The sequence below is a fragment of the Mus musculus genome, chromosome 12 (assembly GCF_000001635.26).
Source record: "Mus musculus strain C57BL/6J chromosome 12, GRCm38.p6 C57BL/6J".
NCBI lineage: Eukaryota > Metazoa > Chordata > Mammalia > Rodentia > Muridae > Mus > Mus musculus.
In genome coordinates, this window is record NC_000078.6 from 72,353,974 (window position 1) to 72,381,847 (window position 27,874).

Consider the following 27,874-nt stretch of genomic DNA (forward strand, 5'->3'; position numbering starts at 1 on the left):
GACAAGACACCTTCCCCACTGTCAGGATTCAAGGGGGAAAACTATCTTGTCTGTGAGAAATACAGAAATTAGGTTCTTGTACTCACAGAGGGAGAGAAAGGTCTTTCAGGACCAGCATTCTGCATCCAAACAGATCTGCTCTCTAGGGCACTGCTGAGGGCTTCTAGGAGAGTGTCCTTAGCTTTGCCGAGCCTGCCAAACTCTACAAGGCAGAATTTGGTAGCCAAACATAGAGGGGCAGGGACATTAAGAAAGAGTTTCCTTTAGATTCCAGCTTAGAGATCTTGACTAAAGCTAAAGTTGGAACGGAAGAACCTTCCATCCACCCCCAACAAGTTGGTACCAAGTAAAAAGCAAAAGGAATTCTGCCAGTAGGGGAGAGTTGAGGGAATGTGGGACAGGCATGCAGAACCTGCTGGAACCTTGTGTCAGTAGATGACCATGGGACACAGGGGACAACAGCAACCCACAGAAGCCTGGGAGTCAGGGATGGTAACTATGGAAACAGAACCCAAGCTTAGTCCAAGCACCAGGACTGACTCAGCCCTTCACATGGAAGAAACACTCATTTCTGGGCAGTACTCCCTAGTTGCTTCTTTATCTGTATTTCTTCTTTATATGATGCTTGGCATTTATTCAAAACTTAAAGAAAAGGGAAAAAAACACACCATTTTAAGTAGTTGAAAATAAAACATGAGTAAGGCACCGAATAGAACAGACTCGGTAGCAACACAAATGTCAGAATAAGAGAACTTTGCCGCAATTCATGTAACAGAAGATTGAGTAGGAAAGACTGAACAGGGGAAATTTGGGCGGAGAGTTGGGAAATGTTAACAGTACTTAAAATGTAAGTGATAGAAATCAAAGATGCTTAAAAGGTTGACAAGGTGGCTCAGCAGCTAGGAGCAGGCATTGCTCTTGCAGAGAACCTGAATTCCTAGTACCCCATAGTTGGCAGCTTACAACCTCCTGTAACTCCAGGTCCAGAGGATGAGACAGACCCTCTCTGGGAATCCTCAAACCAAACAAATCCGTAATGGTATATACATAGTTAAAAACAAATATTCTTTTAAAGTGTTCTTACAAACCTTCATCAAGTTCACCAGCTAACTAGACACAACTGAGGAAGGAAACAGACATGAACTGGAAGATGGGGAAGCAGAAATTACCCAGGATGACACACAGTTACTAACAGTGGTGGAACAACCAGAAAGGACATCCAGGATCCGTGAGACAATGTTAAAAAACAAAACAAAACAAAAAGTTGACATATGAGTGAGCAGAATCTCAGAAGGAGAATAAAGAACATCATTAAAGAGGAAAGACATTTGGAAAAATAATAGCTGGAAAACTTTCAAAGTCAATAAAGACAAGCAAACAAAAGACCCCCCTCAGCCATCTCAGCCATGCCACAGTCACGCGGCTGAGAACTGGATGGAAGTATGGCCACCGTCTTGAGAAGAGGTGATGAGCTGCTGGATTATAAGAGCAAAGCTGAGAAGCATGGTGACTGCCCACCACAGTAGACACAGGACAGGCACCTTTCAGTACAAAATGAAGGAAAAGCGTACAAACTTCTAAACCCAGGACAAATGGAGGCAAAACACCCTGACCCCCACCACCCTGACACTTCCCGTGGCAACCCACACCCGTAAGAACTCAGTTGTAGCAGATAAGTAATCAAAGTTACCCAGAGTTCTCTAGGAGAGAGCTAAGTATGAAAATTTGCAATACAGATTCAGATGTACACAAGAAAGATCCCTAGAGAGGGCCAAAATGAGGGCAAACATAAAAATCTTGAGAGTCATTTTAAAGCAGCTGTCTGCAACTTGTAAGTCTCCACCCCTTTGGGGGTCAAACAACCCTTTAATAGGGCCACCTAAGGCCACTGGAAAACAAAGACATTTACATTACAATTCATAACAATAGCGAAATTACAGTTATGAGGTAGCAACAAAAATAATGTTATGGTTGAAGGTCACCACAATAGGAGGAACTGTTTTAAAGGTCGCAGCATCAGGAAAGCTGAGAACCACTGTTTTAAAGGGTAATGATCTAAAACAGGAGCAAGGACTGGTCTCCTACCTTCAAAGAGCACAGCAGACATAGCAGGACAGGGGGAGTGTATATTCATGGGTAGAGCACTTCGTGTGTGCACACTGAGGGAGGGGTGTGTTGCCACAGCAGCTTGCACATCGGTGTGGAGGCCAGAGGCTAATGTCAGATGTTTTCTCAAGTCATGGCCTGTCTTCCTTTTTGAGACAGGGTCTCTCCCTGAACCTTGAGCTTAACAGGTCACCAAGGTTAGCTGGTCAGTGAGCTAGCTCCTGGGACTCTTCTGTGACATGCTGAGGCGCTGGAGAGCCAAGCCTGAGTCCTTATACTTGGATGGCAAACACTTTTCCAACTGTCCCACCTCCCTGGAAATATAATCTCAAACAATTTACGGCATGTCGTATCTGACGAGATCCAATATTATAGGGTAGACTGTGTGATATTAGAGAAAGTTCCAGGGTTTTCAGTCTCATGTTGTTCTAGGAGAAAACAGTAATTCGTGGGGGAATGTAGGAACAAAAGTATCCCCAAACCAAATGCATTTGTGGTCAGACAGGACTTATCAAACTCTCCAGACCTATGAACACACACTCCTTCTTGAGCAGCACTATATGGGAGCATCCAACAGCTTCTGTGTTCTCAGGCTCCCATGTTCCCAGAACTGTGGGCTGAGGACTGATGTCTGGACACACTGTGGACAGCTTGAATTTGTTGAAGCAACTGTTATGGTTACTGCATAAAGTGAACTTATTTTCCTCTTGAATTCCAGTTACTTATTCGTCAAAATGAAGCTTCTAAAAACTGTGAATGAATAACATTTTTATAAACAGAACTACAGCCTTTCCAGCGGTAGGGCCTAGGACGATGCTGTTTGGAGGGTGGGGACACAGCCGGCCCAGCAGCATGGCTGAGAACCTAGGCGGACGTGGTCATCCCGATTTTACTTCTGTGGTGCCCCATTCTGCTTCAGCACAGTGGAATGCGACTTTGGTTCTGTTTAGAGGTGATTTGGTTTTCTCTGAATCTGTTTTCTCAGTCTTAGCTGTGAGTATATCTTGGTTGGTATCTGTTTCAGTAATTGATGGAAAACTTTCAGCCAAGTTTGGCTATTAGCACACTCCATCCACACTTGCTGCCTGTATTAAATTTGATACTAACTAGCACTGAGTTGTTAGTGGTACATTTAATACTCATAGATGTCATTTTTAAAGACTTTTTTGGTTGCCAGTTCGAACATCCAAGTGGCTACAGTAAAAGAGAAGTCGTCTGTGTCAGCCAAGAACTCTACTACTGGGGAAAGCTTCCTGGCCTTGACTTCCTGGTACGTGCTTAAAACCAAAGCAGAATCAGACTCAATAGAACAGGCAGAAGATCTGATTATATTATCGAGTCATTGTTTCTCTCCAACCAAAATTATGTGATAATCTTGCTAAGCCAGAGCCAGGTAGCACTTTTGGCCTGTCTAAAAGGTAACCAATAGCTAGTTATCAAAGAACTCATTCACACGTGAAGGAGAAATGCTAGGTAATTTTCAGGTGACATTTAGCTCTCCTCAGCTTCCACTGCTCGACAAAGAGCGGCCATGCAACAATCTCCCGTGTCCTCAGTCTAAGCAACGAACAAAACATGTCATTTACTCTCAGAGAAATGCACTGGCCCAGCAGGAAATAGCTAGCTATCTAAATGAAATCATGAAGACAGGATGTCTCCTTCTCTCGGTGACTAAACACAGCTGGGGCTAGGACACCTGTAACCAGAGTTCCCAGAGCTGCTATTGTCTCCAGCTCTCTGGATGTCTGTTAGGGAGACAATGGGAGTCTCTCCTGCACAAGTTGGCCTGCGTGCCTTGAAGCTACTCTGAGGCTGCTCAATAGACTGCTGCTGCCTTTCCCAGCTAGTGATCTGATCCACCTGTAAAAAGAAGGATTCCGAAGGGTTAAGGACATTTTCATCCCTCAGGAAGGGAGCTCGCGTCTCAGGGAACGAATGGCCTACTTCCCTCGGAAGCCAGGTCTTCACAGTCAAAATGAAGAATTAGGGCAATGATACAGACAATTCAGGCCACCCACATCCACATTGGCCTGAATTATTCGAGTTAAGAGGCAACATTCTTTGCAGGGTCTGGTCCCTGTATAGTTCAGCGGGGCCGGGGTACCCAGCACTTCCTAACTTGGGCACTCAGTATCATGTAACACAGCCTCAGACAAACTAAGCACTGTAAGAATTACCTCGACCTACTTACATCCTTTCTGCTTGGATCATTACCCATTGCTTCCTGCCCTGATTGGTGGCTCTGTTCTTCCTGAGCTTCACTCCTTGTCACCTGAGGGAGCAAGGAGGGAGGAGGGAGGGGGGAGGGGGGTTTCACCTGTTACTGGTAGATTCAGAAAGCCGAGGCCCCCAGCATCTCCCTTGTCTGTATGTGATGAAGGCTCCTCTCTTACATTTAGAATGTATTTATTTGCTTACTCTCACCCGAACTTTTTAGAACGGTTTGAGGTTTGCAGAATTGTAAAGATGATCCAAATGGCTCCATAGCTGGTTCTCCTAATGTTAACAGTTTGCTTGCGTCATTATGTCAAATTTTCTACAAGTAGTAGAATCAATGCTGATACAATAGTTGAGCTTAAACCCATAATTTTCCACGTTTCCTTTCAGTTGTGTGTGTGTGTGTTTGTGTGTGGTATATGTGTTCACATAAGTGTGTCTTTTTATGTAGAGGCCTGAGATTGATGTCCAGTGTCCCCCTCAGTCACTTCCCATCCTTTTCTTTAAGACACAGATCTTTTTGTACACGGCTCGACTGCTTGGCCAGTGGGCCCGGGATGCCTCTCACACCTTTACAGACTCGACATTTTCTTTTGAGTGCTGGGACCCAGCTATCATCCATGATGGGTTTTTGTTTTGTTTTGTTTTCAGGCCGTCTTTATTCCTAGGAGCTGCACAGTTTTATAATGCACCCGTCAGTACATTGTACAATGCCTCTCTCTCTCATTCAGTGCCTGTCTGGTGGTTTTTCTCCTGATTGCTCTGGGATTACAGGTGCAGAAATGGATCACATGGATGTCGTGTCATGCTTATCACACACATCGGTCATGATGTTGGTATGGGGTCTCACTGGAGGGAAGATGCCTCCAATGCAGAGATGTGGACAGGAATCCTTCAGACCATGCTGACAGATCACAATTCATATTTCTAGCTATAATCTATTTGAAATGTAATGGAAGAACTAGCCCATTCAAGTAATAATTTTCAGAGGCAGTATAGAATACTCACCTGTGTCCTAACTCCCTCACTACAAACAGCTCAGTGGGAGCCTGAAAGACTGTCCACATCCTTATTCCACAGTATTTAAAAATATTTGTTGCGAGGCCATCAGAATTACTGTATCAAGCAATGAACTCAGCCCCCAGTCACACTGAGTGTCAGATGGACCTCCTTCTAGAAATGCACTTCTAGAAGTGCCGTGAGTTTTGTTCAGTGTCATGGATGTACTGGGTTCTTCCAAACCCCTGACCATGAAGACAGGTGAACGCCACAGGCTCACTGACGCATGACCACCAAACTATGTTTTGCTGGTTACTAAGAAGCATTGAATTTGAAGTCACTGTGGCATCTGACTGAGATTTCCTCGGACAGTATTTTTTTTTCCCCAGTGGCTGCCACTAAGACACAGTAAACAGGGAGAATTCAGGTGTCAGAAAGGAGCTCCTTACTTGGGAGTCTGGTTTGGGCATCTAAGAAGCTGAGAAGTGAGAACTCGTGTGCAATGAAGAGCATGTGGCACAAAGGTTACCAACGAGGGATAATAGGATATTCACTGTACAATGTATTCTATGCTAACATATCAATTGTCACCCATTCCTCCCCCAGAATTCCTCCTGGGAATCTCAGACAGGGCTGTTAACACTGTTCACAGTAGAGATCACCTTCCATCCTGTATTCCTATGATTAACTGACTTACTTTATCAATTACAGTCCTGCTAGCCACCCTTCAGAAACAACCTGACACCTCATTTAGGTTTATCAGGAATCCTTTGAAGATACAGCTGGATACTCTACCCTGATCGCCTGTCATGGTAAAAATTAAGTGTCACCCTCTCAAGAAGAGCCCAAGCACGTGATTTCTGGGGTGCCTCTTTCCTGAGTGCTTGCTCTCCCGCTCTCTCTCCTCTCCTTCTCCCTCTCCTTCTCCCTCTCTCTCCTTTCCCTCTCCCTCTCTCTCCTCTCCCCTCTTCTACTGCTTGAAATCTATACTTTAAATGCCTTTCAACAAACCCCAGCTCTGTTTCATAATGTCTCATCCTGAAATTCTTTTCTGCATTAAACAAAGAATCCTGGGTTTTCTGAGTGGACTTCTCACACTGCGGCAGGTAACACTGTGGACACAGCAGTCCCAAGCAGATCACAGGTCAGAGCAATGGCTTTGCACAGGGAGGCCACAGGAATATATCTCTGGGGGATGGAGGATTTTCAAATTCACTAAACACAATCTCGTATTACAAACTCGGTGCTTCTCTGGAGTGTGGAATGTTCTTTAGCAACCTGTTGATGCGGTTAAGTGTCTTTCTAAATTACCTCTATTGTTGTCTCCTTCAGGTCACCTTCCCTTGGGACACTCCCGGGACTCAATATCTTTGTTTACACTACTCAGCTCCACAGTGAAACCTTCAGAACCATCACACCCTCCGATTCTACACTGCATCCATTCCACAGTACATTTTAGCAGAGAGTTTGGGTTTGCAGGCATAAACAAGTCAAAGCCTTTCCAGCCAGAGAGCATGAGAGATCCTGGCTTTGTCTGACTAGGTCCTCACCTCTGAACATCCTGATGGGTTCAAGACTGACATGGCAGCCCACCTGTCTCCCTCAAGGCCCTGAGAGGGAAGCAGTATGAACTCTAACACTAAAACTAAAATCACTGGTGAGCTCACTAACCGTGACGTAAGTCCATCTTTCCCTCCGAGGCTCACAGAGTGTCAGAATCCCCCAGTTGCTTCACAGAGGTTAGACCAAAGCTTATTCTCAAAATTGCTTTCATAAAAGCCTTTACTCGTGGCTGATACATTTCCTAGGCAGAAAGTTCTCGGTTTTTACAGCTGAGGGAGGCACTGTGATTTCCACAAAATTAGGTACTTTCCCAAAGCAAATCAAAGAAGACTCAGAAAGGAAACAACACAGAACAGAGAAGAATGGCTTTCATCTTGTCTGTTGGATTCAGTGCTGCTTGTGGGTTTCATAAAGTCAGGGCCAGAAATGTACACAATGGGTGATGTAGATTATAAACATAGATAGTTACATATTTGGTTTAATAACACTGTAAAACATAGCCCATAAAATTATAGTCCTTTCTTTTCTCATATTATGCATCTTTCTTCTCAGCCTCAGCAGAGGAGATATCAGTCTTGATTATAATCTAGCAGAGGAAAAAAAGGATTGATTGCAAATTGTAATAGATTTTTGCATTTTACTTTTTGATGCTAATTTTTTAAAATGAGATTTCAGATTTGGCTGAGGCTTCAAAAGGCTGAAAACAAAAGAGTACAGAATAGTACAAAATTCCAAAGGAAGTAGTAAAGAAAGAAAGAGAGAGAGAGAGAGAGAGAGAGAGAGAGAGAGAGAGAACACACAAAACAAGGCAAACAAACAAACACCAGTATTGTCGGTCTATCCCTAATTCATCCAGTGTAGCAGAGGTGTTCAAGCTGAAGAAGCTTCAATGGTATAGGAAGGCAGGGCAGGGCTTCCCAGCCCCCAGAGGGCCTTCCGGGGAGAGCTCGGGCCAACCAGGTATAAATTCCGGTGCACGACAGCACTGTGGGCCCTGTGAGGCAGTTTGTGGCTACAGAATGGAGAACTGAGCTTTCAGGAAGTAAAGACCTTTTGCTACAGTCAAGGGGAAGTCAACCCAACATCCTCTTGGGTCCATCCCTGAAGGTGTGAAGGTCACCCTAGAACTGCCTGGAGATTTCAGCTACATCAAGGTAGAATTGATCTGCAGGGTGTGAACATCCTAGCGAAGAGGAGCCTGATGGGAGGACTGTAAGGAAGGGCAGATGAAGAGAGGCCACAACACTGGCAGAAAGCTTTAAAGTTCTGCCCCAGCAGGGAAGCCACAGCCTTCCGCATCAGCTGCCCTTGAGAAAACCACTGGGGTCTGTTTCTGTCTCACATCCTCTCCTTCGTGGCGGAACTGACTGAAAGCAGCCTGGTCTCTTCCACATCCCTCTCATGAGGAAGAGCCTGGTGTGGTGGGAACACTTTGACTTTAGATAAGACCGAACAGAGTTAGACAGCACAGGACATGTGAACCACAAGTGTCTGTCACTACATTAGAGGAGAAAGTTTTGTTTCCCTAGAGTGTGGGCAAGTTGTAGGACCCACTCTAAGATTTATCCACAGAGGAGGAACCAATCCAATGAGGAAGATGGGGGTGGCTATGGAGTGACTGGGAAGTTAGAATAAAACATTTCTGCTTGAACCCTTAAAGGTATATCCTAAGTAAAATTAGATTTACTTTTAATACATTAAGTGTTTTCATCACCAGAAGGATGCTGGAATTTCTACTCATTTTAGACCAGGGAGTCAGGTTTGGGTGGAAAAAAAAAATGTCTTAAAAGTTTATGCTGCACCAAAGCACAAGTAATAATTACACAAATGAAAGGCTTGGTGGGATGGAGGGATCCACAGGAGCCTAATTAGTGAATCTGCTAATTGTCCTTCTTTGTAAGGATAAGCTTTCCATGTTTAGCACGAAAGCTGGAAGGTAGGAGAAGAGACAAGAGATGCTGCCTTGGGGCCTGATACCCTAAACGGGATCTCACCTCAGCTGTGGTTGCTTACCCCCGGACTATCAATGGCCAGTCACGGGTGGGAGAGGGACTCATGGGGTCTTGCCCCTTTCTTTCAGACTATTGATAACTCGTAGGTTCTGGGGGAGTCATTGCTTTCAATTTTGTGCCATTAAGATAGTAACCACACTCTGAGGGGTTGCAGTTTTTTAAAAAACAAAACAAAACAAAACAAAAAACCTCATACCAAAAAGTATAGGCTCTGCTTGATTATTTTGAAGAGAAAATTTCTGAAATAAGCACTTAGATCTCTTCTCAGAAAGTATTTTTAAAGTATTTCCAGCCACTTTTAATCACTTGTCAATAAATATTTACAGCGTCCCCACTGCATTCCTTGTGTTGGTTCCCTGAGCAGGAAAAAGAGGCTTCATGTGTCTCCTGCATTCTCTAGATCGTCATAAAGATGCTGCCGAGTCCAAGAATACTCATATAGCAAACAGCCTGAAAGAGGGCCTGGATCCTAGGCAGGAGGCAGGTTTGCTTCCCAGTTGTGATATGAAAATGTCTCTGTCTGGAGCAAAGTCCGGTCAGATCTGCTAGCCACCTACTAGAAGATGAGAGGTTCCCAAAGCTTCTAGTTCCCTATCTGTGGTGCAAAGCCACTGTGAGCACAGCATGCACGGGGGCTGTTTGGTGCTCACCTCACTCCACTGGAATACAGTGGTCACGGTCACGGGCACCTGATAGGAAGAACAGGTTCACGCTGCCAGCTGTGAGAGCCGCTGCCTCTGGCTCAGATGTTACCTGTCTCCTGCCAGCCTGCAGATTAACCTGTGAGCTGGCAAGCAGGGCGGAATCTCAGACTTCACAGTGTTTGCCATTCTTTTACAAACAGTCAAAACAAAGAAAAATACGAAGAGATGTGGTATCAGAAGCAATAAAACATATGCTTAGGGCATACAGGAGCACTGTGCACTAACGAGGGACACTCCAGAAAGACTCCCAAATGAGGGTGGTATATAAATAGAAGAATACTCTAGCCTTTGAAGGAGCCAGCCAGGTGAGGAACGGGGGCAAGCACACTCACAGTTACGCAGCAAAGAAATGCAGCATACCCAGGGAAGTGGATGAGTCACTGGCGTTATAAACCCAGATTGACCCCAAGCAGGGCTGAAAGAGCAGCTGGAGTCCATATCAAAAGCCCTTATCTCACATCAGGAGCCTGGATTTTTTGTTGTAGCCCAGTGACCTCTAGAAAGAGCACACAAGGCAATGCACCACCAGTGCGGAGGGAGCTCTTAGAATTACATGGCAAGACTTTATTGTTAAATAATTGAACTTTATTAATGTCTGTCGTGTGAGTTTTGTGGGGGGATGATAACAAATGTCTCCTCAACCAAGATGGGGCACCAGGGACAGGCTAAACTCCTCCCAAGTCTAACCTGCTTGATGCACCGGGGAGGTGCGTTTTACCTGTAGGTGACTTTCCCTGCAGAGTAGGGGGAAGGGGTTAGTGACAGGAGCGTGAATGATCCCAAAGCATCCACACCGCCAAAAAGTCTCGTCCCAGCAGAGCTGCATAGATGGAGCCTCCCATCAGTTAACCTCCTATGCGGCACTTCATCTTACCCTCTTTACACGCTTCTAGATCAGGAGAACTCACGCAACGTGAGCCGAATTACATGCAAGCTGGGGTCATCTGGGAAGACAGAGACCCAAGTGAGAAAAAAATGCCTCCGTCAAATTGGCCCGTAGGCAAGTCCCCGGGGCACTTTCCTGATTAGTTATTGGTGTGGTAGGAACTGGCCCAGTGTGAGCAGTGCTACCCCTGGACAGATGGCTGTGGACTTCATAAAAAGGCAATCTGAACAGGTGGTCACAGAGAGCAAACCACAAGCACTGTTCCTCCATGTTCTCTGTTTCAGTTCCTGCTTCCTGCTTCCTGCCTGGAGCTCCTGCTGTCCCTTGAGTCATGACCTGGAAGCATAAGCCAAATAAACCCTTTCCGCTCAGAGTTGCTTTTGGTCATGGTGTTTATCACAGCAGTAGAAAGCAAACTTGAACAGTGCTGGGATCTGTGTATGACCCAACTCTGCCTATGTTTCCTCACTCACACAGGACGCCTGCTGCATCTCAGACATAATCCTCACAAAGCACAAACATTACATAAAAGGTTGCAAAGGCGCCCTGGCACTCAGCATCCAGACCATAAGATCCAAGGAGATCAATAAGACTCTCATTGCACATAGATCAAGGCAGAAAAACAAAGACAGATCCTCAGAGGAGGCATTAAGAGTTCCTGCTGTAAGCAGAAAACCTGAACTAGGTAACTCATAGGCCAGTGTAGGGCCCACAGAGATGTCAGGCCAAGAGTCCTGGGGTCCCATTGTGTCACTGAGCGCAGCTCTACAGCTTAGGAGGACAGGCTCTGAAGTAGAACCTTCCTTCCCCTACAGGAAGCTAACAAAGAAGAAAAGCTAAACAAACAGAGCTCTTCGAGCCCTACTGGCTCTCAAATGGTTTCAACCCATTTGTTCATTCTTGCGAATGCCACTGGGTCTGATCTTCTGTGGCTTTAACAAGCCAGTGTGGTGTCGACTCCACACTATCCATTGGGTAAACCCTGATTAGGAAAGCTGAAAATTAATCTCTGAATGATCTCATTCACCCACGAGAGTAAAGCAACTTGAATGGTTTTAGGCTACTACAGGCAACCCAAACAAAGAAAGAGAACGTTCACAGCTCAGAAGAACCGCCTCGTTCTCTCTGGGGTAATTTTACTCAGATAAGGAGAAGTTGGCCCTGTTTGTATTCCGCCTGATTTTCTCAGACATGGTATTTCAGGACTTTTACTCTGGGATTATAAGAATCAGCTACTTTGTGAAAATAGCAAAGCTAGACTCTAAGATTATGTATTGCTCACAGCAGTGTGTATGTGTGCTTGAGCTATTTTATATTGCTCAAGACACAGCCTTGTGCATTATTCATGGACTCCAAGCAGGGCCTGTAATAAATCACTGCTGAGATGCAATCTCTTGGAAGGAGACAGCTCTTATTTACTCTAAAAAGCCATTTATTCCTAGAGCTTTTTTCTTTAAGGCCACTGTCCGGGCACTGTCGACCCTCTGTGTTTACCCTCTATCCAGCACATGGCACGCAGGATGGCTTGGTTCTTCAACTTCAAACACAAGGACCAGCTCCTCCTCTGGATTTCATACTTTGGAGGGGGTAGTCCTGGAAGGTCTAGCATTTGAAGCCGAGGGTTCAGAATCTCCTGCAAGCTTCAGGCCCAACCCCCCTCCCCCCCCCCCCCCCGCGCCTCTGTCACTTCCTTGGACAGGTCCCACTGTCACTCATTTCCATTTGGATGCTGTAGTCCCAGCAACTCATTCTCTCCTTGCCAAGATTCTTTGATGAGAGTGTGTTTACACTATCTTCATCTTCACCTCCTCAACTGCTCCCTGCCCATCAACCAAGGGCAGGCACATCTGCAGATGGTCTCCATGGAAACCTGCCTTCTATGTGGCCTAGAAGATGCAGAGCTGGTCCCTGGAAGCCTCCTTCCTCCTCACAGTTCCTGCAGACCTTTCTCTCACCCCCCCACTGAGTTCACACCACTCCATTCCCCACCCAAGCCCTGTGTTCAGCCTTTTGAAAACCCTTCCTCCCTCCCTGGAGTCCCTTTGTTCTTCATTTTTCCTACAATGCCAATCTCCAGCCCTTAAAGAAGACCTAGGTCAGCAACTGTTTCCAGTAACCCATTATTTCATTTGGGCTTTAGTGTGTCTGTCCTTCCTGCCACTGCCCAGGACAGCCACTGCTGTTAGCAGTACCTCCTGTCCCTGTCACTCAGATGCCACTTCATGCAGCCTTCCCTTGGTAATGCTCACTCCACTTGGGGTACTCAGCATCCTGATATACAGAGGCAGTTTCTCCCTGACATTCCAATGTCATGGATTCTTGTCTCTCTTCTGGTTTGATTGGCTCTCATTCTTAATGCCCAAATCTAAAGAAAAGGGTATGCAAACACCCAAACAAACATATGAAGATGCCTTTTGTTGTAATGAACAAAATAACCATTTCCTGGGAAGCCCGTCTGCTCTTGTCCACCCCGCTAGCATTTTCTTCAGTTCTCTGTTGCAATAGATCTGACCTGGTGGCAATACAGCACAGCTGTCTGCCTCTCCAAATTACAAGGAGCTCCCAGGAAACGAGAGAGAGAGAGAGAGAGAGAGAGAGAGAGAGAGAGAGAGAGAGAGAGAGAGAGAGAGAGAGAAATTAGGCTTTCTACTCCATCCCCAGCAACTTGTGTAGTGCTGTGCTTAGAGACCTTAAGCAATATTTATTTCTCATGGAAAGTTTGAGATAGAAGATTCAATCCAAGAAAGCAGGCTGTATTTAATATCAACATAGAACTCAGACGGCGGGCATAGGATCAAAGTACAAAACACCCAGTAGCCTAAAGCCTTGCTTGGTATGTATGTGCCTAAATGCAGCTAATAGCCTGAGGAAGAGTCCGTGGTGAATTGAAGAGAACGGGGCAAGGCATTTTAAGAAATATGTCTGCTCTGAAAGCAGTAGTCAAATATGGATCTCAAGTACTAACATAAATATGCCCATTTACTCAAGACATTGCCACTAAGTGGCTACATGGGAGGGCAGTGAGCACTCAAGTTAGGATCACCCAAGTGGTGGTCCCTGGTCTCATAATCTTATACTTTAGTGATGAACTAAGACGTTAACTGTTAGTGAGGAGAGCGGGGAGCTGTTATAATTGCAAACTGCAGTAAGCTCTGTGAAGAAAAGGAAAGGAAGGCAGGACGGCATGAGACTGTCTGCAGGAGGAGATAGCCAGCACGATGCTTGATGGAACACGCACTGCTAGCAGGGACGGTGGGGGGACAACATATCTCTTAGAGCAGGTGTTGGTTAGGTTTCATTGGTTTGTTCTGATAGGGTTGTGCTACATATCCCAGGCTGGCCTCAACTGTGATTCCTCCTACCTTAGCCTCCTGAATGCTGACATATTATATTATAGACATATGCCATTTCACCCAGCTGGACTGACTTTCTACAAAAAGTCACCATGTAACCTTAGGTTCAACTCCAATGTCTGTCAAAACAGCCCTGTATTGCACAAATGCAACAAAGTAGATCATAACAAGGATAACTTCCATATTTGTTTGAAAAAAAAACTGTGAAAGAGCCTATTTAATAAATGTGCCATAACGCCTTTCAATACAAGCTTTACAATGGAAACCAGTGAATATACTCGCATTTACCTAACTGACTTCTCCACTGACTTCTTTGTCTTGAAGAACGATTCTGAAGGGTGCACCCTGGCCTCCCTGTCCCTTGCTTCCTGGGTCAGCAGTGTGCCTATTGCCCAGGGTGTTGTCAGCTTTACTGTCTGCTGTATTTTTGTTAGTTAAACTGATATTCAGTGGTGCTTCCTGGGTCAGCAGTGTGCCTATTGCCCAGGGTGTTGTCAGCTTTACTGTCTGCTGTATTTTTGTTAGTTAAACTGATATTCAGTGGTGCCTGATTCATGTTTGATGTAATATTTAACACATCTGGAAGGCTGATTTAATGTGTTTTCTTCCATGTGTCACCTTGAACAGGTTAGTCACCTCCTCCGAACTAAGGGCTCTTCATATACCATGGTGGGGAACAGTTGCAGACGCTGTTTCTGGAGCACTATTTAAGAGAAAATTAAAATAATGTCCTCAAAATGCTAAACCTGGACATAGCAAACATCCTGCAGACTGAAACTACTGCATCCGTTAATCTGCTTTCAAGTTAGTGCTCCTTATACGTAAGCCCTCTTATAGGTGTGGTTTATCATAGCATCCACTTACATGGAGAACCTAGCAAAGCCAGACTCAGAAGCTGGGTCCTGAGCCTGGTTCCCAGGATGGGAGGGTAGGGGAGCTGGTGATGAAAGAGACAAACTTTCAGCTGTAACATAAATAGGTTTTGGAGATTTAATATACTATAATACATTATAGTATGTACTCTATGATCTAGAACATATTTGATATTACATATAGTAAACTATAATGATACACTATAGTGACTGTGATTAGTAATGATACATTATACACTTGAAATTTTCTGAGCAACTAAATCTTAGGTGTTCTCGCTACACTAAAATCAAATCAATGCGAGGGGCAGCTCTGTAAATGGTGGCCATGCTCTCTGACCTGACTGCATGATTATTTAGCCATATACCACTGTGTCACAAATTTTAAATATACTTAATTGTATCTGCCAATTATACTACAAAAAAAACTGGGAAAATAAAACATGCCACTAAAAATGAGCTATTATTGTCAATAGGCATGAACTTTCTGATTTTGTTGATGAGGTTTGTTCAATAAAAGTTGACAAAATGCTTCCAATTTTCTACATGTGGAACTGTCAGCATAAACCATGGCCTGTGTCTGACAACTTCCTTTGACAAATTGCAGGGAGGACCGGGGAGTCCTCCCCCTCTGATTGGATTTGACTCCCTTAGTCAGAGCCTGAAGAGTATGCTGTTTTCTGTATACTGGGCAACTGTTTAACCCTGGGTGTGCTGGGTAGTTTTATGTCAACTTGATACGAGCTAGAGTTGCTAGAGATGAGCCTTAATTGAGAAGATGCCTCAATAAGATCAGGCTGCAGGCAGGCCTGCAGAGCATTTTATTAATCAGTGATTAATGTGAGATTGCCCAGCCCATTTTAGTGGGTCATCCTTGTGGTCCTGTATTCTATAAGAAAGCAGACTGAGAAAGCCGTGGGGAGCAAGAAAGTAAGCAGCACCCCACATCAGCCCCTGCCTCCAAGTTCCTACTCTGTTTGAGTGCCTGTCCTGACTTCCTTTGATGATGAACAGTGCTGTGGATGTGTAAGCCAAATAAATCCTTTCCTCCCCCAAGTTACTTTGGTCATGGTGTTTTGGCAAAGCAGCAGTAACCCTGAGATACTTGGCATTCTGCAGAGGTCCTGCAATAAGATGGAAATAATACCATTGGCCACGCTTAGTTCAAACATCTGTAGTCAGGATCAGGTGCAAGAAATACACCAATTTCTCCTTAAACTGTTTTATGTTTTACTATTACCAATATTAGTGTGTGTGTGTGTGTGTGTGTGTGTGTGTCTGCAGGCACACATGTACAACAGTACATACTTCCAGGAGTCCATTATCCCTTCCCTCCATGGTTTCTGGGTATCAAACTCAGGCCGTGAAGCTTACAAAGCAAGCACCTTTACCTGCCTCGCAAATACCCATCCCATTTCTTGATTCCAGGTTGAACCCAACTAAAAAGCCAGCATAAGGATGCTTCTCAAGAGATGCACAGAGTCTCCTGGTTCAGAAAGCAGATGGCACACTACACATTTGTCCAAACGTATGGCCTAAGTCCTAATCCTTGGCTTCCCGAAGCTTGGCGGTCTGCCCTTCCTCCAGGGAACTCTTTGACCTGCTTAACACAGTTATACCCCTAGCTCCCCATTTCTGCTCTCAGGCTTGCTCTAGCTCTCTCCTCTGCCTCAGAGTGCCTCGTTCTTGGCATCATGAGTACTTGCAGTGTTTAATTCCTCATCGTTGAGGGCATTATGCATATCACAGGATGTTTGGACTCAGCCTTCCAGATGTTTTAGCACCTGAGTCCTATCAATCAAAGCTGTCTCTAGACATTATCAAATGTTCCCAGTGGTACAAAGGCCCCCCATGTCCCCAGCTGGGAACTTTGGCTAGCTCTTCATTCTGACTTCTGAGATACCTGAGACTATGGGCTTAGCTTGGAGTCCTAACACAGTGAGGGTAACAGTTGCAAGACAATCCTCTCACTCCGAGCAAGATGCTGGAAAACAACAAATAGTCAAATGTGTCTCCTCATTTCTTTTTCAACACAAGGTTTCTCTCTGTAGCCCTAGCTATCCTGAAACCCACACTGTACACCAGGCTGGCATCAAACTCATAGATCTGCCTGCCTGTGCCTCCCAAGTGCTGGGATTAAAGGTGTGCACTATGAACATCCATTTTCTGATTTTAAAAAAATTTAATTTTTAAAATGTTTATGAGTATCTGCCTGTGTGTGTGTGTGTGTGTGTGTGTATACAACATATGCGCTTGGTGCCCTCCGAGGCCAAGAGAGATCATTGGATCCCTGGAACTGTTACAGCTGTTAGATGCTAGGAACTGAACTTGGATCCTCTGCAACAGCAGGAAGTGCTCTTAACCACTGAGCCAACTCTCCAAGCCCATCTTCTGGGATTTTAGCATTTTGACACTGTACAGGTAAGACACCTACTATGGGGCTAATATGAAAAGATGCAACAGTACCAAGCCCAGGTTCCTGCTCTACAGAAACGACCTCTCCAAGGCAGGAGCAGACAAGGGAGTCCACACAGCCCCAGTGGACTGTGTTACTAATGTTTGTACTGTAACACGAGATTAAGCGCTTGCTCGCCACAGATCCTCATCTTTGTCTGTTTTAGAGAAGATGAAAAAGAGACTTGTGTTAGTGACAGATCTAAAGCCACTGAGTTCTTTACGTGCTGAACTCAGACCAGATGCCTGTAACCTTGTCATAGATCACACATTCCTATGAAATTTCCAAACAAAAACAAAAACCTAGCAGTCTACAGTTATGATCCCCGGAACCTAGTTCACATGTTTCTTGCCTTAGCATTGTCTCCTGTTTGTACTTCCTTCCGAGTTTGGTATTACTAAACATATCATAGAATACTTACATTTCCTCAACATATAACTAAAAAAGAACAGTACATGAGGAAGCAGGAAAACAAGAATACAAGATTGGAGACAGATACCAACCAAAACAGGGAGTGGGTGGGTGGGTGAGGAGGATAAGTAGGATGGGGGGGGGGGTGAGGGAGGAAGAAGATGGGAGAGGGTGAGAAGGGGTGGGGGGAGAGAAGTTATTTGAAGTGGGAATTTGTGGTTTCATTGGAGACTCAATTGTGTCATGTGATGTTTTCTGGAAGCTGTCTGATGTGATGTGAGCTGAAGCAGATGTTTGGGAGAACACATGTTTGGAAAGAGTATAAGTACAACCCAACAGAGAGTGGACAACGTTATTGCATTGGTTCGCCTTGCTGGTCTTATTTGGGTTTCTCCTTGCTGGTCTTTGCTGACAATGCTCTAGCATGAGTTTGCCTTGCTAGTCTTCATTGGACTTTGTTGATGCTGGTCTTCACTGATGACGCCATTGCATTGGTTTGCCTTGCTTTCTTAACTGATCTTCACTTGTCTGTGACTTCATAGAGGGAAGAACACCAAAGAACATCTGGTGGTATTCTAGACTTGTGTTGATTTCTTCTGGATCGAGCTGCTGCTGCTGATTCATGTTTGGTGTTTTGCTAGTGGACTGGACTGCAGACAAAGATTGGAATCGCCCCAAGAACTACTTCTAAACATCTCTGTTCCCCTTGTCCTACTAGCCATTTTCTTCCCCTACCTTTAGTTGGTGGGCTGTAAGGGAGGTTGAAACTTTTACGAACCCTTATTTAAGTAGGTTTTGAAAAACACAAGCCTTCAGTTATTGAGCACAAATCCAGATGCGAATTGTCTCAGTTCTCAGCATGGTCCTGTGAGGAGCCCTGGGGTGTTGGCTCGACCCCTAAATGACCTCTAGTGAGCTGTGTACTTGCTTTATGCATCGGTTTCATCCTGTACAAAAATGGGAGCTGTAACAGAACTTCCCTGGCAACGCTGCTGTGTGGGTCAATGACACGGGGCATAAAAGTCCTCAGAACTCACAGTAACACTGCCCTTATATCTGGTCACCTACAGCGGTTTCCCCTCCCTGACTATGCCGTCATATTTACGGTCCCAGTCTGGCTACAACCATCCTTTTGGGCATCTGGCTGGAGGTCCCAGACTTCCCTACTGGAATTCTATGTTTCTGTGAACAGACTGTGAGAAAGACTGTCTGCAGGGACAACCTCCCTGGTTTATCTCTGCCTCACCCCAGACCCACACTTGTATCCAATAAATGTTTTTGAGCCAGAAATTCAAAATTCCAAGATGAATAAATAACAGTGCTCATCCCCAGTGAGTAGCCAGTTTTCTCCCAGCCAGTGCTTACTGGGTGCCCATTCTTTGTCAGGCTCTATGTCAGGCACCGGGTGCATCATGGGAGGACAGGCTCCTGTTTTCATGATAAATATATCCTGGTAGTAAAAAATAAATAAGTAAATAAATAGATAAGTGTAAACTGCACCACAGAAACACCAATGATAAGTACCAATAAATAAATACAATGGGCCTGGCCAAGAGGGAGGGAGAGAAGGAAGCAGCGGTGTGGCATCTGGATTGGGCAGTTAATGAGAGCCTCTCTGAGGAGGAGGTATTTGATCTTGTCTGAGAATGAGAAGTCACCCAGGCAGATGGAGGTGCGGTGACACCAGATGAATCTGTTACTAACCGCTGCCTGGGTGTGCCATTCACTGCACACCATTCTCTGCACGCTATTCACTGCACGTGCCTTCTTTGCATCATGGGGTGTAACAGCTGTTCTTGGCTGTCAAATGACTACATGTGGAATTAACTAAAACCCAAGCATTTTAATTTTAAATTCAATGATTTGAAGTGGGAAGACCCACTTTTAATCATGACCTTTTGAGGTGGAAAGATACTCCTTTAATCTGGGCCACACCTTCTGACAGCAGCCTATATAAAGGACATGGAAGAAGGAGGCTCGCTCTCTTTTTGCCTGCTTGCTCCTTCTCTCGATGGCAAGCCCATTCCCTTTCTGACATTAGAGACTACTTCTTTGTCCTGATATGTACTAAAGACTAACTGAGACATCTAGCCTACTAGATTCTTGGACCTGCTGTTGGTAGACAGCCTCGTTGGACTAGCTAGATCACAGCCTGTAAGCCATCCTTTTAAAAGAAAATCATATTATGTATATATTATATATATATGTATATACTATATATATACACACACACACACACACATGTGTGTATGTATATATATCATACAGACACACATATATGCATGCATACACACATACATACATACATACATACATACATACATACACACATTAATTCAGAAAGTTCTGTTCTGTTCCTCTGGAGAACCATGACTAATACACTCTGCTTTATCTTCTCACTGGACTTGCCCTTCCGTTGGCTGCCATAGCAACCTGGGTAGACCATTTATTTTGCCCACCCAGTCACTCATCGACCCACACTCAGCATGCCCCCAATCCTAGCAACCAGTCATGGAAACCTCGTTAGAAAACAATAGGCTGCCGGAGTCTTTGCAGCATCCAAGGACTGTGGAGCTATAAATGAAAACCCATCAGGCAGCCCTGCTCCAGGAGAAACCATCAGGTGTTGCCTGTCCCTCAGAGACAACAGCTTACCCTTCTCAAGGCCTTTTCCGCTTTGCTTTCAACAGAAGGCAAGGGACAGCTAGCAGGAATGACCCATCATCGTCCCGCCTGAGACCTCATGGTGCCTTCTCCCCGTCTAGGCAAGCTCTCCTGTTTGCATGCTGAACATAACTGCCCTTGGGGGACGTCGTTTGATTTTGAATACGTCTGTGAGATGCACGGGCGGAGGCTGCAGCCTCTCTGGGCTTTGTTTCTGCTCACACTGTATCTAATTTAAGTTCTTCTGTGCAAGAGAAACCGGATATGTTTGAGTGCTGTGAGCCATGTGAGCCCAAAATAAGTTGCCACTGTTTACCTCCTAGGAAATGAGTTCGGGCAGGCTCGCTTACTTTAGTCACCTAGCTTGACAAATGCCAACTCGAGTCTTAAATAGAGATTCAGAATCGCTTCTCCTCTCTCTCCATGGAGAAGCTGTGTATCTTCCTGAAGGCATTCAAGTATTTGGCTTTAGTCTCTACTCTCAAAGGAGAGCTGGAGAATTAAATAAATATGACGGTGCTTGCCCCATAATCTAACCATCCATTCATTGTTCAAGTGCTGAGTTAAGTATCTGTCATTATAAAGGATGGAGGAGAGAGACAGAGACTGGCCACAGGACCTGGACGGGAGCTGGGAACTGTGTCAGACTCCTCGGCCTCTCCCCAGAGTACTGTGCTCACTGCTAGGCTGGCAAAGCCTACCTTCAAAGGACTGTAGTAGACACCGGCAAGAGCATGGACGGAGGACAAAGGCAGGGGCCTGGAAAAACCCACGAGCAAGAACTGGAGTCCTGTGAGCTGGAAGGAACGGGATAAAATGTTTGCATCAGCCCCGTGGGAAGGAATAGCGAACAGACTTAAGGCCAGACTCTGGGGTCCAGTGACTTTCCAGCTCGCTCGCTCTCGAGCAGCAGCTCACTATTGATGCAGCTACACAAAGGTCTCCATTGGAAACCAGCCAGCCAGCTTCTCACTGCCAGGTCACAGTGGGAAATGCCCTAGAACACAAAGGTATCTGTGAGGCTGTAACAGGGACAGGGGTGTGTTACTGTTTCAGAATGAATGTGCCGACTCTAGACACACTTGCCCTCAGGTAGATTTTCTTGGGACACTGAACATCTATGGTTCTAAGTGGCAAATAGGGAGGCAGGGTGGTGCGTGGTACGGGATGCAGTGTGGGATTTTATGCCCTGTGGAATAAAACTCTATGACAAGTGTCTGATATCAGATTACCTTGCTTCTGTCAATTGTCTTATTGTCCCCCCTCCCAAGCTTTCCCGGTCCTCAGGAATTTCACAGCCCAGCACTATAGCAGCTCCATAGAGACGAACGTCAAGATGTACGATCCCCAAACAAATGCTTCATTTTATAGTTTTCCCACCCAAGAGGCTGGCAACTACACAACTATCTAATGCTCATTCCTTCAGCAAATATTTTGGACTGTCTCTATAAGTAAAATTAAAAAAATAAAATAAAACCTCTTATTAGCCAAAATCAAATAATTAATGTGAAGATACCTTAAAATTTCAGTGACTTCAAGAGACACTGGATTTTTATTAGTTCTACCCATGGGGGAAAATATTGAAAAAGTATACACAAGATTGTAGTTACTTTTGCAGTGTCTTAGAAATTGAAGGTTACTGTAACATTACAAAGTACAGGAGGTGGATCGATGACAGGGGACTGATAGCCACTGCAACATGGAAAGCCTAGGGAATGGGCTGGGAGCCAATACGCCACCCTTCCTGCTCCTGTTCCTTGCTTGGATGGGATGGTTGAGGAGCCTTGTTCTACCTCACACGGGAAGCCCCACACCTGGGCTTCAACAAAGCCAAGGGCCACGTGCTGAAGCAAGCACCCCCTTCCACTGTGAAATTCTCCCTCACATTTTACTAGCCAATCCCAATCATATACCACAGCCTCATTTCCAGGGGCTGGGCGCGTTCCCAGAACAAAGCCAGAAATAAGCCTCAGAGAGCCCTAATGGCTATTTTGCCCAAGGGTGTAAAACACATACACAACTAGTGGTGCTTGAAAATTTTGCCACGGAAAATAATTCTAGGCACTCTTAGAATAGCTTCCATCTTGTTGAACCTTCTTGTGATGCCAGTATAGGTTCTGAAAAGACGTTACCTAGAACACAGCTACACAGCCTGCTGAGCTGTAACTGCAAGGCCTTGTCTCTGTTCATCAGCTCTCAGCCCACTCACAGCTCAGTGCTGTTACAATGCTTTCGGATGCTAAGTGCAGGATGAGCATGAATAAACCTGAGTGAAAAGCAATCCTGGGCTACATCGGATGTGAGTCTGAATTTTAAAGTGGCCAAGTCTCTCTAGTGCCAACACTGAAGATGTTCAGATGTTCTGTGCTGACTCTTCAAGTGCATGCTGCAAGAGAATTCTCTGAGCGAGCCATAGCGGAACCAACCTGCAACATCACTCACAGTGTCTGCAACATTAGCATCCTTCTATAATATGTAGGAAGCTTAGGGAGTTCTCCATCCCAGGTTGCAATAGAGGAAGATAATAAATGAACAGGCACGGAGGGGCCCCGGGAGAAGGTGAGTAAGTCAGGACAGCCAAATGGGGAAGAAGCCATGATGAGGGGGCAGGTACCTAAGAACCAATCCCAGCCCTGCCTTCTGGAGGCTCCCAACTCTCCACTGTTCTGTCTTCAACAGCAGAGGGGGACCACTGGATTATATCTGCACTCCTTTCTAATTAAAAGCCCTATTATGATTACTTGTTGAATAACAGTTCTATCCCTAGATAGAAGAATTTAGCATCACCACATCTTGATGAAAGTAATTACAATTAATAAATGAGTTAACATATATTATACAAATATAAGGCACATGGTAAAGCCTGACTAGTTATTGTCAATTACTGATGTCAATTATATTAGAAAACACAGAAGCAGGCTCAGGATTCTCGGTCCTGAATCCTATAGCAGTTGACTAAAAAATACAAGCTTGTTTTAGTTCATGCTTGTACCTTTTAGTTTCCCAACACATATAAATGTAAAGATAAATGCTATAGGCATCCATTACAAGTCAAAAGCACAATTATTTAACTACCACTCCGCTAGCTTCTAGGGATCAAACAACATTCCTTTTGCCTACATTTGAAAGGAGGCATAATACCTAGCTTGTCTGGGCTTAAGGGTACCCAGATGTTTGCTTAAAAAAAATTGTTCCAGGTATTTCTAAACAGGTGTTTTGGAATCCTATAAGCCAAAAATAAAACAGATTGTCATCTCTAATGTAGACGGTTCTTCCAATCAACTGATGATATGAACACAACCAAAAAAGCCAATGGTTCCCTCAAAGAAGAAAGAATTCCTTTTGTCCAACTTCTTTAGTCTGAGTTGTTAGATTTTTTTTTCTCCTGCCTGTAGACTTCAACTGAAATAGAAGTTCCTCTGGGTCTCCAGCCTGTCAGGCTTCAGACTGGTGTCAAACCATAGGCTCTCCTGGGTCTCCAGCTGGCTTTCTTTGAAAATCTTGGGATTTATCGGGATTCAACACTGTGAAACAAATACTCCCTTCTTCCTGGCTGGACCCTCTTTCTATATGGATTCTTGGCTTCTCTCTCTCTCTCTCTCTCTCTCTCTCTCTCTCTCTCTCTCTCTCTCTCCCTCTCTCTCTCTCTCTCTCTCTCTCTCTGTGTGTGTGTGTGTGTGTGTGTGAGAGAGAGAGAGAGAGAGAGAGAGAGAGAGAGACTGAGTATGTTATTTATAAATTCTCAGCCCATAAATGATCATTGATTCCACATCTTTTATTTTCTCAATCCCTTAGACTGCAGGAGATTAGAGAAAAAATGAGATGTAGAACATCTTTATAATTTATAAAACATCTTTTATTTTGGTCTTCAGCATGTTTGTATAAGAGACTGTGACAAGGGGCCTCGAAAGAAAATCACTGAAAAAAAAAAAAAAACATCTCGATAACTGTCCAACCAAAGCTTGAAGAAATGCTTCCTGAGACCTAAAGAAACAGAGCACTAATCTGAACAAAGTTCAGATTTACTGAGAATGACAGTTACATTTATTATTCTTCATATGGGTGGTGTAAGTCTCATAAGAATAAAACAAATGAAAAACCATATAATAAATGGCTGTCTCCTGGTGACCAACAAACAACCAAAGAACTAATGGAAAAACAAACAAAAAACTCAATTACAAGAAAATAGTAAGCAATATTTAAGAGGCTAGTGCTGTGGTCTATATACAAATGTTAGAGACTATAAATCTTTTCATTAGTACATAATGTGGAAACTTTCATTTAGCCAGGTCACAAATAAGGAAAATCAGAGATCCAGACGTGTTACTAGTGATCTCTCTGAAACACTCTGAAAGTCTTAAAATTAATCAGCAATTCAGAATTTCCCCTTAACAAGAAACTACTTTCGTTGTGGAGAACCTTGTTGAAGAACTGCACTGTCAGATTTCAAAGCATACAAATCTATAGTTATTGGGCATAGACCTCAGCCTAAAGACATCCAGGCAGATTAATGGGTCAGGGTAGAGTCCATAAAAGGACTCGCACATGGGCAGAAGACTGATTTTCAAGAAAGGTAATTCAGGTGAGAAAATACAATCTTTTCATCAAACCGTGCTGAGAAGTGGGTATCGACTAGCATGAAAGAGAGCGGTGAATTTCTACCCAATGTTTCACAATCATCTAGCCGAGTTAACTGAAAATGGATTGCAGATACATGCGCAAGATCTGAATCCATAAAATTTATGGAGGGAAAAAGGAGAAACTCTTCTGTTGGCTTGGACTATGCTAAGACTTTGTAAGGTACAATATCCAAAGGACAATCGTCAAAGGCTGAATGATAAATTAGACTCGATCCAAAAAGGAAAACGATTGTTCTTTAAAAGACAATGGAGACAGGAGCCACAGCCTAGAAAAATGAGTCTACTACAAGACTAATACATAGCTTAATACATGAAGATATATGTAAAGTTCTCAAAGCTCAGTGATAGGAACACAGAAGACCTGATCATGACAGAAGCCACAGATTTGAGCACATCATGAACTGAAGCATATGACTGACTGACACGCATAAGCATAGGGACAAATCAACACCCTCGGGAAAGCCAAGCTACATCCACAGTGGGGTCAAGAATGCTTTCCTAGCATGAAAATGGATCTGGGTTTGATCCCAGCACTGAAAAATAAAAAGTGAAATAAAACGAAGCTCTCTAATGAGATATCAACACTTGCCTGTTAGAAACAGGCCAGAGCTACAAAGACAGACAGCAGAGGCTTAAGGTTTGGAGGAATTACACTCCCGTGTACAGGTGGGAATGTAAAATATTAGCGTCACTTCAGAAAATGGGTACTTTCTTTAAAAGCTAAGTGGGCAACGATGAAATAATCCAGCCACTGTATTCTCAAGTGTGAATCCAAGGAAACAAATGCATGTGTCCATAAAGTGGATGCACATGGCAGTGTGGGATGTTATAGCCACACAATGGAGTACCCTTCACTAAGAAACAGGAGTGAAATGTCGGTATACAACAATAGCATGCATGGATAGCAAGGTAATGATACCAGGTAAAGGAAGCTGAACAACAACAAAAAGAACACATTCTATGATTCCATATATCTAAAAATTCAGGAAATAGAAATTAATGAATAGTGACAGAAGAAACAGAAATAGGAGCAGAAAGGGACAAAGAAACTGTGGGGGTAATGGCTATGGTAGTTGTCTCAACATTCGACAGAGGTCAAAAGTTACTGCATGGCAAATATGTGTATGCTGTTTATGCCAATTATGCCTAATGAAACCACTCTTCAAAATAATCACTTCATTGGTTTATTCAACAAAACTTTATTGTGCATGTCCTCCATCTAGGTACTGTTTTGGGCTCTGGGATGAAACAGTGACCAAGCCAGCCAAAGCTCCATCTATAGTTGTCTCAAGATAAAAAGTGCTGTATCTGTATTCGTGTATAAAGCTACTTGCTTAAAACCAGAACAAAACAATTAGAAGTGACAGTGTCAAAAACATGTCTGTATCGATTGAAGGGTCCATAAGGCAAGAGAAAATAGGAAGTTATATAGGGAAAACCAGGTACATGAAGGTAACCAAGCTCAGAGCTACAGAGCCTATACTTCATCCTGGGCGCTATAAACCAGGGGCTTAAAAGCTATAATTCCTAGGCCAACCCACCATGTGACATGTGAAAACACTGAGGTGAGATGGAAGCTGGTAGCCTCAGAGTTTCCAAATATACCAGAAACTATGCTGCCTGAGCAGAGTGGAGTATAGGAATACAACCATCTAGATATCTGATCTACCAGGCTCTCTTGCTGCAAGAGCAAGCATTTTTCTCCATCCTCTAAGAGTTCTTTGTTGTTGTTTGTTTTAATGTTGGGGTGGTGGTGTTTATTACATGGGTTATATACGTATGTTTGTATGTGGAAACCAAAGGTCTACATTGGGTATCTTCTTAAATCTCTTTAAGGTTTTTATTGGTAGGAAGTGAAGTGGAGAGAGGGTTAATTTGGTTTCTTGAGACCTGATCTTACTATGCTGCCCTGGCACTCATTACATAGACCAGCTAGACTACCTAACTTTGATCTCCAGGAGCAACATGAGAGAACCAGTACCATGCATGGGCACAAATAAACATATTAAAATGTACATTTTAAAAGAATAAGCAGGTAAAATGGCTAGATTATGTTAAATAAAGGAGAAATGATGCCACTTGGTAATAAGTCATGTCATCAAAGTACAATAATTAGAACAGAGTGGGTAGACTAAGAAACAGGCTGATGTACCAACAGAAAGTTTCATATAAAAACAGGGATTCAGATGAGATAATAAACTTCTAGAAAATGGTGCTGAGGTGATTCGTCAACTTGAAAACAAATGTGGCCTACTACAACCATTAACCAAAACAAGTACAACTCGAAAATGATCAGATGTGAGTAAAGAAGAGAAAATGTCAAACAAAATTGGGGGAAAAAAGTGAGTTGTTTTATAAACTCAGGGTGAGGGGACCATTTTGAAACAAGGAATGAAACAAAAAGAAAACTGGTACTAGATCTGAGCGTGCAGCAACCACGCATCAACACAATTACAAATGTCAAACAGCAAACTGAAAAACACTGATACATGCATATAATGGGAAAATTGATATTAAACTTGAAAACAAAAAATTTAAAATTAAAAAAAAAATACATAAAGAGCTTTCACTGAGAAATATAATTCAACAGAAACACAAATCAACAGTAGGAGGAAAGAATCCACAAGAAGATCCAAACACAGCAAACATAACGAAAAGTCTGAATTCATTAGAATCAGGTTTAGACAAGATCAGTCAGGTTAAAGTGGCATGGCCTAGACAAAAATCCACTAATCTAGTAATAGGATCAGTGTTGGTTTGTTTTTTAAGAGACAAATACTTTAGGAAATGTATTAAACCAAAGGAAAAAATGCTTTTTCCTGTTTATATTACTAGCAAGATCAAATTCCCCATCAGAAATCAAACAGAAAGACTAAAAATGCTCATTTTTGGATTATCAAGTAAATTCACTTGAATATATAATCTCTTTTTCTTTGCTTGCTTTCTCCTTTCCTATGTTTTTGTGTGTGTCTGTGTGTGTATGTGTTTCTGTGTG

At 43.8% G+C, this 27,874-nt stretch overlaps 1 protein-coding gene across 5 annotated transcripts in view; it reads right to left on the reverse strand.

Annotated features, from left to right (window-relative positions):
• Positions 1 to 27,874, reverse strand: part of Rtn1 (reticulon 1) — a 197,306-nt gene that overhangs the window by 142,225 nt on the left and 27,207 nt on the right. Inside the window, exon 1 of one of the 5 annotated variants that reach the window (XM_006515323.2) lies at positions 20,941 to 21,152. The exons of 3 other annotated variants lie outside the window; for them this stretch is intronic. The gene's annotated coding sequence lies outside the window, so the exon portion shown is untranslated. Of the gene's footprint in view, positions 1 to 20,230; positions 20,375 to 20,940; positions 21,153 to 27,874 lie in introns of those variants that run through there. One more of the 5 variants, XM_006515324.2, reaches the window with a different exon arrangement.